This window comes from Protopterus annectens, chromosome 4.part0 (assembly GCF_019279795.1).
Source record: "Protopterus annectens isolate FY-2018-M chromosome 4.part0, PAN1.0, whole genome shotgun sequence".
In the NCBI taxonomy this organism is placed as follows: Eukaryota; Metazoa; Chordata; order Ceratodontiformes; family Protopteridae; genus Protopterus; species Protopterus annectens.
In genome coordinates, this window is record NC_056733.1 from 635331914 (window position 1) to 635346309 (window position 14396).

Consider the following 14396-nt stretch of genomic DNA (forward strand, 5'->3'; position numbering starts at 1 on the left):
TAGTCATAAATCTACTGTTGTGGTAAAACTTCCTTGATATCTACTTAGGCCTGTTCCAGTGATCTAAACGTTAACTGTTTGCGGGCAAATGTTACCTTATGATAGAGCTTGTCCCAGAATTTTTGTTAATTTCCCAGTTACTCTTTCATCTGTGATAGGTAGAAGGTGACTGAGCATTGGCATCCAAGTATCTGAATGTTGAGAAGAAAATTTGCTAATTAGATGCCATGTCATACAGGCACAAGGCTTGTCTGCAAACCAGTGTTTACTTTGGCTTTGGTCCCTCTTGTATGTATGCTGTATTCAGACTAGATACTTGTTTAATTTTTCTAGTTCTCTTGACCAATACAATTTTATTTTATAGTAACTGCACTTGCCAGTATGTTGCTTAGAAGTCCAATAAGTGGTTTTCTTCTCTCCTTCTTTATCTTTGGCAGTCATTGAAGCTTTATAGTGAGCAGTGCAGGGGATCAGTGTAATCAGAGTGTATTAATGCTTTTTCGGGATCACACAAAATACTGCCTAGGTTACCCTTTGTCTGGAACTATTTTTGGTGGATGTTTTTGAAGCCTAGAAGCATCTTGCTTAATTGTAATCCCTCTGGTACTAAAACGATAATTGACTTTTGTTCTGTATTAATTTTTTATTTTCTCTGAAGAAAATTATGAGGCAGATTCTGTTATTTCTTTAGCATGTAACAGATCTAAAATGTCACTTCATCTAACTTTCCTGTCTGTATGATATAGTTCTCTGTTTTTGGATAGATGTAGTGAAATGACCTACTACAGGGTCACTGTTTCATTTCAGTCCTTTGGTTATTAACATTGGTCAATTTGGTCATAGATATTACTAATGTCTCTGACATAAGCAAACGTTTATCTCCTTCCTGGTCAGCCGGACAGGAAAACTGTGTAGGAGCTGCTTTTGCTCTGACTTCTGACATTAATTTTCTGTTATTCAGATGCATTTTTGTTGCTGTGCATTTTCTGCTAGAGTATGTAGTTATTTGCAGGTATAGGATAACCTTGCTGCATTTGGGTTTCTTCCATGACTAGATAAACCAGTGTGTTTCGGACACTTGTTTCATAGGTGAGGTAAGTGGGACTTAAAGACTCTCTTCATTTATTTATTTAATTTATTTATTTATTTGCAGTTTGTATACTGGGAAAGTCCACTGGGCCATTCAGAGCCCATTTTCAGTGGAGGCCAGGGGAGAAATGCTCTTCAGTACATGAATAAAAGTATAAATGTATACATTGGTAATATACTTACTAACAAACAATTAGCTAAAATATAAGACACATTTAGCAGTCCAGTGGCAGAAACAAATAGAAGTGACATTACAACAGTTTTTAAGAGTTAGAACATAGAGGAATTTTGGTAAACATGGTATAAAAGTAGAAAGATATTACTAGACTTAGATATTCTAAGGAATATGGGTGTGAGTACAGATCCAGATGGAAGATAGGTATTCGCATAAAGAAGTTTTGAAACTTGCAGGATTCTGGGTTGTTTGAATAGCTAGGTAGACCATTCCACTTTTTGGCTAAAGAGTAGGTGTAAATGAGCTGGCCAGGAGAAAGATTTGATATGTAAACCTGCAGAAGTTGCTGATTCCCAGATCTAGAAACAACGTGCCAGTCGGTCTTGGAATAAAACTAAAAACAGTAAAAATAAAAAAAAAAGTACTTTAATGCTAAATGGTTAAGCACTTTCATCTTTACACAGGAAAGACATCATCAGAGCCATTTGCAAACCAAACAAGACAATTAAATAGCCCCACCATAGGGGTCACACGTTCCAGTCAACCAATCACATTTTACAAACTCAAAATCACTCTTTTACATGTATATTTAAACAAGAGATAAAATAACCACTTTATTAAAATCACACATTTAAAATAAAACTACAAAACATTAGCTGTCCTCTTCAACTCACTAATAATGGAAATGCCTTCATTAATTCCAAGAGATGTTGTGGCATCTGAGTTAAGCTGCCAAAACATTTCATGTTGCAGTAAAATGTTCTTCCAATCAACAGAAAAAACTTCGACAGGCACCTGCTCCAAAACCAAGAACATAAATTTTACAAAACCCTTACAATCTGCAGAGTGTCTGGCTAGAGCACTTTTGTTGTCAGCTCTTTGTATACTGTACAAATGTTGGTATATCCTACGGTTAAGACTGTTGTTAGTCTTACCTATGTAGAATGCTCAACACTGCATTCAGAATGCAAGATGTACCACTGTTTCTGAGTAGCAAAAAAACTTACCACCCCTTGCCCTTTGCCTAATTTTGTCATACAGCCAACCAGAATAATTGCTCTCTATAAAGCCACATTAATGGCATCTCCCACATCTCAAGGTCACAGGAAAGATGGTATTTTGAATCAAGGAGTGTTCTTTCCAAAAAAAAAATCCTTAATTTTATGCTTTCTCTTGTAAGTAAAAGCAGGACTACACTTTACTAAGAACTTAGTAGAATCATCACATTCAAATAAAACACAATTCTTACATATAATATTTTCAGTTTGGTTTATATCAAGAGAATAATGCAACACCATATTGATTTGTTTGTTAAAAACAACTCTCTCCCTATTATTCACACTGTGATTGACCATTAAACTAAGCTTGATGATAGGACCATACCTGCCATTTTTCTCAGCCAATATATTAACCTCAATGGTATTGAGAATATCAGCTGGATATCCCCGGTCAATAAACATGTTTTTAATTGTTACAAATTCTTCTTGCAGACCACATCATTGAAAGTAAGTCTGGACACTAATAAATTGACAACACACAATACCCTTCTTTTGCGGGAGGGATGGCAACTAAAAAATATAGGAAACTTACAATAGGTCAGTTTCCTATATACCCTGGTCTGTGTTGTTTAAATATACATGTAATGCGGAGTGATTTTCAGTTTGTAAAATGTGATTGGTTGATTGGGAGGTGTCTCCCCTATGGTGGGGCTATTTAATTGTCTTTTCTGGTTTGCAAATGGTTCTGATGATGTCTTTCTTGTGTAAGGACGAAAGCGCTTAACTGTTTAGCATTAAAGTACTTTATCCTGTGAGCATGGCTTATTGTTTTTTTTTATTTTTACTGATTCCCAGATCTGAGAGGCCTCTTTGAGAGGTAATAAGTGAAAACTGAGGCAAGGGCAGGGCATTCTAAAGGTTTAAAGATCAATTTGTGTGCTGTAGTTAGTTGCATATATGTAGATAGTTTTGGTAGCTCCAGACATTTTAAGAAGTATAGAATTGTACATTGATGGATGAATTTTTTGGAATTAGTTACAAATTTGGCAATTTTATTGTAACCAGTCTCGAGCTTGGTCTTTAGTGTAGTTTGAAGGTTGGTAAGTAGAGGCGCCGTACATGAGAGAAGGTAGGTGGAGACAAGAGTTTGTTTAGTGGAGGGGCGGAGAAAGTGGTTGTGCCTATAACAAGCTCTTCAAGGAAAAGCAAACCTACCTGGTAGACAACCACCATTAACAGGCTTTTCAGTAAAAGGAAGAAACAGCTGTCCAAGAGTAAAAAGGAGCTGGCTCTAAACTGGAGGCACTCCCTCCTCAGTCTAAATAAGCAAGTAAGACTTCTTGTGAAGTCCTCCATGGCAAACTACAAATCCAAATTAGCTTCCTCAACCAAAGACAACCATAAGGCATTCTTTAGGTACATCCGTAACCTAAAAGGTAAGGCTCGGATTTGTGCTGAACTGGTAGTTAATGGTAACACATACACTGAGCCAGTGGACATAGCTAACCTGCTAGCCAACAGGTTTGATGAAAACTTCATTCCCCCATCCTCACCACACATACTTCATTACATCCCTACCACCTGTTCTCTACCTTATTTCTCTAAGGAGCAGGTCGTAAATGCCCTCTTTAAGGCCAAAAACACAGCATCAGTGGGACCTGATAATATCCCAGGCTGCATCCAACATGGGCTCAAACAAGAGTTAGCATCACCATTGGCTACTCTCTTCAATCACAGTCTAAGCACAGGCTTCATCCCAACTGATTTATCCCCCTGCACAAAGGTGGTGCTTCTACTGACTACAGGAACTACAGATCTATTAGCCTGACTAGCCTTATCTGCAAGGCCATGGAGAAAATCATCATGGACCTTATCAACCAATCTCCAAACACTAGATCCTACCCAGTTTGGATATGGCAAGGGGAGATTATGCTTGTTAAACCTGGTGGATTTCTTCAAGACAGTGACAAGGGCCCTGGATGAGTGGACATTTGTGCATGCTGCCTACCTAGACCAGACCAAGGCATTTGACACTGCTCCTCACTCAGGCATCATTGACAAACTCTCTCCCAGCTAGACATCAGCCCTTGTATCATAAGGTGGGTTGTGAACTGGCTGTGTGATAGAACCCATACAGTCAAAATAAGGAAATCCACCTCCAACAGCAGACCCTTTACCAGTGGTATTCTACAGCGATTGGTACTGGGACTTCTGCTGTTTGAAATCTTTCTCTCCGAAGTACAAGCCTAAACCAAGGGACTGTGGCTGACAAAGTTTGCTGACGACTGCAAACTGGGTCTGGTCATAGAATCTCCAAACAATGTCAACATCCTACAAGAAGGTGTTACGCAAACAAATGATTGGTGCCAAAGTCATGGCCTCAAACTCAGTGCAAAACAATGTATTATCCTTTATGGCAAGGGCGATGTTCCTGTAAATTAGCATATCAATGACAATACCCTAAGTACTCACTCAGCGGTGAGAGATCTGGGCACTCAGGTTGACAGCAACCTTGCCTTTGATCACCATGTCTCCAGAGTGGTAAGAAGTGCATTTTGTATGGCTCATAAGTAAAGGCACTGCCTCGAGAAAAAGTGAAGTTATCACCTCCCTGTACTCTTCACTCATTAGGCCAATAATTGAGTACAATGCCCATTTCTGCATATACCTTTCAAAGCAGCTGCAACAATTGGAGAGACCACAAAGGTTCCTCACAAAGAACTTTCAAGGTCTTCAGCAGCTATCCTTTATGGATCAGCTGAAATTACTGCCACTTTATTCTTTTTCATACAGACAACTCAGAGGCGATCTGCCTTGTATAAAAGGTAATTTCTGACCCTGCTTTATTGGAAATGCTGTCCATCTGCAAGTCAAATAGTACAAGGGTTACTCGCTCTAAATACCTAAACCTGGTATGTGACATCAGTAGAACCTGCTGGAGGGCCAGATTTGTCTCACAGAGGCTACTACACCTTTGGAATAGACTCCCACTTCACATCAAGCAGAGCACCTCATTGGCCCTCTTCAGACACAATCTGGATGATTGGATGAGTAACCATAAATTCACCCTCAGGGTTCCACCTGCGTCCTCTTGGACAGGGGCAGTAGGTGCTGATCATGGTAACAAGGGTAAAATTTGGCTAGGCTTCTAAGGGCCCTCGGGCCATTAGCCTAGTGATTTCCTATGATCTTCTGAAGGATTCCTAGTTTCTGATGAGTTTTATGGATGTTGTGTTGTAAGTGAATATCAAATTTTAGGTGTTCATCTGTGGTGATTCCTAGTAGTTTAGTGTGGCTAACAAGTTTGTACCTTGCTTTGAGACTAGATATTGAACATTATTTTGTCTAACAGAGCTGATTTCTTAGGGGTGAATACAATTATCTTGGATTTATTAGGATGAGGTGCTAGGTGGTTATTATGCAACCAGGATTTAGTAGTGGAGAAGGCTTTTTGAATTTTCATTTGAAGTTCAGAAATAGTCAGCCGAACAACAATAGTTGTTGTCTGCATATTGAATGAGAGATCTGTGGGTCATAGAAGAATGTAAGTTATTAGTGAAAATGCCGAATAGGAGGGGACCAAGTGTTGAGCCTTGAGGAACTCCAGTAGAGGTGTTAAGATAAGGAGAGAGTTTTGCCATTTTGACATCCGTTGCTTGTCTTTTAGATAGCTTGAGAACTAGTTGAGGGTGGTGGGGGAAAGTCCGATGTTAGAGAGTTGTGATAGTAGTTGATGGTGGAAAACTGTATCAAAAACATTTGATAGATCAAAGAAGAGGGTAGAGACTATTTTTCCAGCATCACGTGCTCTGTTAACGGTATTGAATAAAGATATAAGGGCAGTTGTTGTGCTATGGCCAAGTGTGAAGCCGTGTTGTGTGGGAGAGAGGAGATGGTTTTGGAGAAGACAGTGCATCAGCTGAGTGTGAATGCACTTTTCCAAGACCTTGGAGATGGGCGAAAGAATAGCGATAGGATGATAGTTGGTGATATCAGTGTTTCTGCTGCCTTTATGAAGAGGGAGAGAGGGAATGCTTTCTTCCATGATTTGGGCACTTAGAATTCCTGAATGGCCCTATTAATAAGGATACTTACAGGAAATGCAGTGGTGTCTGCAGCAAGGTTTAGAAATTCGGGGGGGGGTGTACTTTCAGGGTTTGAGCTTCAGGACAAGTCTTTTTATAGTTGTGATATAAATGGGATTGAGTGAAGTTGGGAGTAGAGTGGGTGTTTGGTTCATGGGGGAGTGGGGTGTATGAATTGATAGGGAAGGTAGTGGAAGTTTTTGGTAGAGCTGTATCACTTATGCTCTGTTTAGCATTGGGAAAGCCAGCGGTAATGTCCGCTATAGATTTATAAAGAAAGAGTTAGAGAGGCTTTTTCTTGGGAAGATTTGTCGGGATGTGGACATGGGCTGTTTTTTGTGCAGGGTTCAGGAGTGATGTGACGGAGTTCCAGAATTTTTTGGGGTTTTGTTTATGGTTAGACTGCAGTTTTGAATAGTTTTCTTGTTTATCTTTGTTGAGTATTTTTTTTAACCTGATTACAAAGATGTTTAAATGTTGTCAAGTCTGACTGTTTTCTGTTAGGTTGGTACTGTTTCCATATTTTATATCTGGAGTGGGAGTGCATCATATCTTTTGTAGTATGGACAGCCATAGGACAAAGTTTGTTTTGATTCTTTTCATGCGAAGGGGTGCAAAGCAGTTTATTGCATTTAGGAATATAGTTTTAAAGTAGTCGACAGTGTTGTCAAGTGGGAGAGATTTTAGGTTGTGCCACTTTATCATTTTCAGGGTATTGACTCTCTTCATTCATTTATTCATTTATTTTATTTTATTTATTTATTTATTTGCAGTTTGTTTACTGGGAAAGTCCACTGGGCCATTCAGAGCCCATTTTCAGTGCAGGCCAGGGGAGAAATGCTCTTCGAGTATCATTTTCAGGGTATTGACAAAGGTAAGTGGATTAATTGCAGTTAGGTTCTTTATTTGTTTATAATGTTGATTTTGGTAGGAGGAGGGGGAGCGGCAGATAAAGGCAAGGGAGGTGGTCACTCAGAGTATCTGCTTCAAATATTTTATTGGGGTTGGAGACAAGAATTCAGTCTGTTATGGATCCTGTGTTATCCTTATTTGGTTTGGCTGGGGTGTTTAGCAGGTGTGTGAAGTTGAATATATTAATATTAGAAGTAGGGATGTTGGAACTGATGTTTAGCCAGTTGATATTTACATTGCCTAAGATAAAAGTTTCATTTTTGATATTAGTAGAAATCTACGCAAGGATTTCTTCTAGTAATGGTATGTTGTTGCCAGGGGGATAGATAGGGAACTGTGATACACAGATTTTTGCATTTGTTAGTTTTTAGGAAAGATATAAGAATTTTGGCATTAGTGAGTTGGGGAACAGGATTTGTATAAAGGGCTATATTAAAAGTGTTAGGAAAAATTAGAGCTGCACTGCCTCCTTTTTTTGTTGGGCCTGTCAGATCTTATTGTTTGTTAGCCTGGAGGGAGAAATTTGAGCCTTTAATATAGGGTTTTAGCCAGGTGTTGGTGGTGGCAATAATGTTTGGTGTTTATGAGTGCTCTATGCATGAAAAAATTGTTGCAAATACTTTGGAGATTTATAATTACCATGTAAATGGATTTGTGAGAATTAACTTTAATAAGTGGGGGTGTGGAGATATTCTTTGAAGTTGGGTACCTGGATTAGGGTGTATGTCTCCAAATAAAGATACAGTAGTAAATTTAAGTGTATAAGCTAATGACTTGTGTTTAGAGGGAGGTTTGGTATTGTTTGTTTGAAAATAAATGGTCGTATTGCTTATTGGAGTCAAATGAATTTTATTTATGAGAGGGACAATTTTTAGTTTGTATTGGAAGAGGAGGTTTATTTGATATAGGTTTGAAGATATATTAGTATAGCTCTTAAGGTTATGATCATGATCAGATTGCGGCTTTCTTATTAAGAGGCCTTAACATCACCAACACAAGGCCATGACCATCAAGGTTCCTTCCACCACCCTTCACTCCTAGCACATCTTCCAAGTGAATAGCATTGACAACCCGTACTCCAGAGGATTTGTGATTATTCAGGCAGGTTGCAAAGCTGTGCAGTCAGGTAGGATTGAATTGTTTCCCACATCATGTCAAACTAGTGAATCACTCTGGATTGCAGAGTGCAAGACACTTGAAGAGTCAAGCTCTTTCTTAATTTGGCCGTCCACATTTCTGGGCATTGCCATGGTTGACCAGGCAGTGTCTGCAGAATTAGTAGCTCAGGCCAGACCAATTTTCTACTTTGTAAGGTGTGTGTGTGTGTGTGTGTGTGTGTGTGTGTGTGTGTGTGTGTGTGTGTGTGTGTGTGTGTGTGTGTGTGTGTGTGCGCGCGCGCACGTGTGTGCGTGCATGAGAGGTGTCTTGAGAGTGATATGTTCTTGGGTTCAGGATTTTGCCATTTCTGTTTCCTAAGGAATGAAGAATGAGGGTGGTCAAGCTGATTTCTAGATCTCATTGCCTTTGCTTTTCTTAAGAGGTATGTAATTATTTCAATGGTCAGTAGCTGACAGTAATTTTTATCACTTGTCAGTTGGTCAAAATCTTGGGAGAAGAGCCTCTAAACCTATGGATGTTTCCTATGCAGGTTCTGACATTGGGAGACCCTTCTATTTTGTTTAGATTGCAATCATCATCTCTTCTGATTTGGTAGTAGCTAATCTGTATGCCTTATATCTTGCCTAGGATATGACCACTGGTCAGCCTTGAAAGCTTTAGGGCATTTTCCATACACTCTCACTGCTGAGCTGTTCAAACAGAGGCATGTAAAATCAGCAGTTGGGGAGTCAAGCTTTAGAGGTCTATCCCATCTGTGGGCTTCATGGAATTAATGCTCAGCTAGTGATCCTTCAAGGCTGGGAAGACAAGTTTCCTTCTGGGGAGAACCTTCCACTATTATGTTCCTGTGGAAAAACTGCTCTTTCTATTATAATATATACTGTTTATGCTGGAAAATGTATTTTTGTGAACTGTTATTACTTTTCAGGGTTTTTTTTTTTTTACTGAAACAATGCTTGTGTGAACTTTCTGAAGAAAGATGTGTTTCTCATTTTTTTTCTACATCTTTATGTAGAATATTTGTATGGGGCAGGATTTGGTGTTTTGGGGACTGTTACTATGTTTTCTACTACCGAAATCTTATGTTCTCTTTCTGCTACCTGCTTTTTGGATCTCTTTTTTTGGTTTAGTCATGTAGCAAATGTAGGTTTCCTTGGATTGTTCATTTTCACATCTGCAAGAAGAAGAGGAAAGCTTGCTGGGAGTCTTCAGGTGTTAGGCTGGCTCCCCCACTGCTTCAACCACTGATAGGTGACTCAGCTGTGGCCAGACCTGGTTCGACTGCTCATCACTGATTTTCCTTCCTGTTGGTGTAGCTTCCCAGGAAGCACTAAGGACAGTGAAGTAGACATGCCCTTTGTGGCTGTAGGGTTGTCCTCAGTGGGTAAGGGAGAGGCTCTGTTATGCTCAGGGGAAGGCGCAGATGATGGTTTACTGCATAGTAGAGCTTAGGTGCCTGATTCCCCCACTAGTACCCCTGATTTGAAGTGGTTCTTATCTAGGAGAAAGTCTCTCTTCCTGTTTCTTTAACTGTGGACAGGAAGACTTGCTGGGGTTTGCAGAAGGGTTAGTTTTTACCTGTAATGTTTAAGTTCTGTTTCTTCACTGACAGCTAGCAGAAAGAATTCCCTCAGTTTCTGATGCTAATTCCCAGTCAGAAGAGAAGGGACTGGAAAGGGAATGCTTTCCTTCAGTGAATTCTCTACAAGCTCAAGATTCTGATTCTGAGTAAAGTGTTACTGCAGATTTCCCCCTAGCATAGTTATCTTATTCTAAAACTATAGCTAAAATGATAGGGATTTTATTTTGTTCCCACTGAGGGATTTTATTTTGTTCCCACTGAAATCTATTTCTAGCAGAAATATTATAATTTGTTGTAGTGGATTTTTTTCTCAGCCTGCAACTGTCCTTTCCTGTTTTATCAGCTTTAGAAGATTTTTTTAAAAGCTTGCAGCAAGCCTGACAATCAACCTCTTGCTCCGGAAAAGCCTGATAGGGTGATACAAAGTACTTCGACACACAAACATCAGTTGTATAATCCTAAATCAAATCCACCTGTTATTTCCGTGTCAAAACGGTCTGCTGCTACAAGGATGTCAAAGCTTTTGATAGATTTGGGAGGGTTTATTTTTCTGCCACTTTAGCTTTCCGAATTCTGAACTACCAGGCTTGTGTGTTAAAATTCTTTCTGACCTGTTCAGAGACCTTGAGAAAGTTGACTGTTAACCTACCTTCTTTAGAGGTTAAAACTTCACTGAATTTATTAATTTTGTTTGCTTGTCGAGTAAACCAACACGCATTAAAATACTCTTATGATTCTGCTCATGCTGTATCCAGAATTTCTGCTACTAGCTCAGTTATAAAAACATTTGTTTGGTTACATTCTCAAAACTTACCAGAGGATGTAAAAGAAGAAATTTTAAACTTGCGTCTGAGCAAAAATGTATTGTTTAGCCCTTCTGCTGCTAAAGTCCTATAAAGATTTGATGAAGGAGGGAAACTCAGGAGATCGGACATATTTTCCATTTCTCCTTTTCTGAGGTCAGTAAAACCTTTCAATCTAATTCAAGACCCACAACCACCCCACCCCCTTTTTAAGAAGCAAAGTAAGCAATCTCAAAGTTAAAACAAGCAATTCTAAGAATCATTGGCAAGGAGGCTGAAAAGAAAAAAACCTCCCAGAGCCAAGGGCAGTCCAAAAATCAGAATTATTATTTCCCCTTTCAAACCCCCCACCCACCCACACACACGCACACACACAAAAAGTAACTGGGAATCCTGTCTCTCTCTCTCTCTCTGTTTGGGCTTTCATCTTCCCCACTGGCATTAAATTATTTCAGACAAATTGTTTCTGAGAACCATAAAACAGAATTAATGATGGCAATGAAAATACTTTCCTGCTTTTCTGGGTATTTCCCCTCATCCTGGAAAGCAAGAATCTCTTCCAGTTTTGGAGCACGTGTTGTCTCAGAGGGTGGTAAGATATGTGACATTAAATATGTAAAGGATTTTATTCAAGGATTTTTCTGGTGTCAATGAAAGAGGGAGCTTTTAAACTACTCCTAGCCTTCTCCTTTCTCGGTCTTTTTGTCAAAGTTCCAAAATATTATCCCTCCAAACTTTGTTACTGTTCATTCCCCTCCCCAGTTTCATGGGATCCTTAGACTTAAACGATGCTTATCAGATTCCTATTTGCAAAGAATTCCGATGTTTCTTAAGGTTATGTGTGTCTGGCTTACATTATCATTTCTTTGTCTTTTCCTTTGGTCTATCTTCTGATAATTTCTGAGCTAAAGATATTTACAAAGGGTCTAGCTCCATTACTGCTTACTTCAGGCTTCAAGGCATCAACATATTTCCATATTTGGATGATTGTCTTACATTTCCTGATCATTTTCCACTTTTCTACATTCCCTGACCTACAACAAAATTTTTTTGCTCATTCTGGAGTTTCAAATGAATGTACAGAAATTGTCATCCCTTCCTACGGAGTAGTTTTTTTTCTGAGACTTCCCTTTGAAAGGTTTGACTTCCATTGGGCAAAGTAGAACTGTACAAAGAAATTTTCCTGGGCTTTACCAACCTGTATCAGACATCTGTCAGAGAATTTCTCAGGATTCTGGTTCATATGGCCTCTGTAATTATCACAATTCCTTTGGCCAGACCTGACGTGAAAAATTCAGTGGTACCTTAGGTCAGGTCTGTGTTAGGCTACTGAAATGGATAAAACACGAGCAGCTAAATTTTTAACGGGACACAACAAAACGGAAAATTAGTGAATAACGAGAACATGGAAAATAAATGCATCGAATGGCCATAGTTGGCCAACAGCCAGGAAGTAACAAGATGCATAATGTAAGTTAAGGGAAACCTTTTAAATTTGGTGTGTTCCCCATTGTAGTGCAATCTTAGATTTGGTATGTATAGTTAAGGGGGTGGGGGCATAGCCCCTCCACATTGGTTGGTTGCGTTTCCGATGTTGGCTGACTATGGCCATTCGATGCATTTATTTTCAATGTTCTCATTTGCTAATTTTCCTATTCGCTGTGTCCCATTCATAAGTTTAGCTGTTCGCATTTTATCCTTTGTGTTAGCCAGACACCCCCCTTGGGTCAGTCTGGTCTCAGCATTCTCACCCTTTATCTTTTCAGATTTGATAGCTGGTGATTATGAGAAAGGTGGTACTGTGGGAGGGTATACCAGTTTTCTCAACCCATGTCTCCCCTTCTTTTGACTCCTCATCTGTCTGTCTCAGCGAATGCCTCAGGCTTTGCTTAGGGTGCTGTATCCAAAGGGGTAAAGATGGCAAGCAGGACACATATATACACATACACACAAAAGTCCAAGAGATGTAAGCAATAATCAGTGCTCTAAAGACCTTACATTATCTCAAGACCTCTGTAGGTTATCACTCACAACAACACAGTGATGTGTGGTATGTCATCTAGCAAGAGCGCATCAGATCTTACCCTCTTTGCATACTTCTCATGATTGCTTTGGAGGTAGCAACTCGGCTCAGTTTGATTCTTCAGGCTTCTTGCATACTGTCAATAAAAAATTGCAGCAGACAAACTGAGCAAGACAAGGACAGACTGTCATGAATGGAGTCTACATCCAGGGACTTCCAAGAATTGATCCAGCTGTGGATAACACCTTAAATATATCAGTTTGCCTCCTTTCAAAATAGACCATTAAAGAAATTCTTCTCTAAGAATCCTTGCAAGCAGACCTGGAAAATAGAAGCTTTCTCATTCTCATAGACAGGAATGTTTTTCTATGATTTCCACCAATAAGCAGGGTTCTTCTAAAGATCCAGAAGAATTTCTCAAAGGTGGTAACTCCCTTTTGACTTACTGGTTCTCCCTTGTTTTGAAATTGGCCAATGACCGTTACCACATGTTGGATTTACTTACAAAAGTCTGTGATTGATTGATGCATCTCAGCCTGAAGTCACTTCATTTGACTGCCTGGATGATTGAGTTTTGACACTCTTTAGGCACTTTTTTTTCTGAGGACAGACAGCAGATACCAAAGAAGGCTAAAAAACCTGCAACTAGAAAATCATATATGTGTAAGTGGAAGAGATTTTGTAGTTGGTGCCATGCTAAGAACCAGGACCTTCTTAAGGCCCAGATGTATCTGGTTTTAGATTAATTGAGTTATCCTTTGACCTTTTTTATCATCTGTCAAGATTCAGCTTCCATCCACTTCTGGATATCTGCCCTTAGACTCCATCCCCTTTCTACATGTCATCAAGGTGTGAAGTTTTTGAAAGAGGTTAAGGGGTTTTGCATGTCTGTCCACATAGGAAGCAGGTGTCTCCTCCTTGTGATCTTAACTTTGTACTTGAATCAAATGGAAAATGTATTAGTTTTATCAATTTGTCAGGCCGAGTTCAGGTTCTTGACTGAAAACTGTTAAGTCTTCTTGCAGAAGTCATAGCAAATACTTCATGGTTTACAAGCTTGTATAATGAGTGAACCCTACCTCATTTTCCTTAAGGACATTGATTCTTTTCTGTCTAAAGTGATTTTTGTGTTTAAGCCATATCTTGAGCCAATCTATTAATCTCCCTGTATTTTTTCCTGAATCTAAAAACAAGGACAGAAGAATCTTTCTTGCTTTGGATGTCCACTGGCAGCTCAGATAATACTTGGACAGAACAAAATCCTTCAAGAAGGCTGATCAGTTATTTGTATCCCACAAAGGTAAGAAAAGTGGGCACAACCAGTGTCAAAGCAATACAGTTTGTAGATTGTTGTTTTGTGCTGTTTTTCTGCTGTTCTCATGACAACACGTCACTTTCAGTCAGGGTCAGGTCTCACTCTTCCAGGGCTTTGGCTTCTGTGTTTTTTTTTTTTTTTTTTTGAAAAGGGGTGGACTCTAGCAACTTGGTCCTCTGTAAATACTTTCACTTATTACAAACTAGATTCCATTTGCAGGTCCAGAACTAGCTTTAATAACTACAAAATAAAACACTATAAAGTAAGTAGAGCAGCAAGCAGAAGTGATCTCATG

The 14396-nt window shown here is 39.3% G+C and overlaps 1 protein-coding gene across 8 annotated transcripts in view; it reads left to right on the forward strand.

Moving 5' to 3' along the window:
* The window catches only part of CLIP1 (CAP-Gly domain containing linker protein 1), a 4646656-nt gene that overhangs the window by 2645727 nt on the left and 1986533 nt on the right, over positions 1–14396 (forward strand). The window lies entirely within an intron of this gene.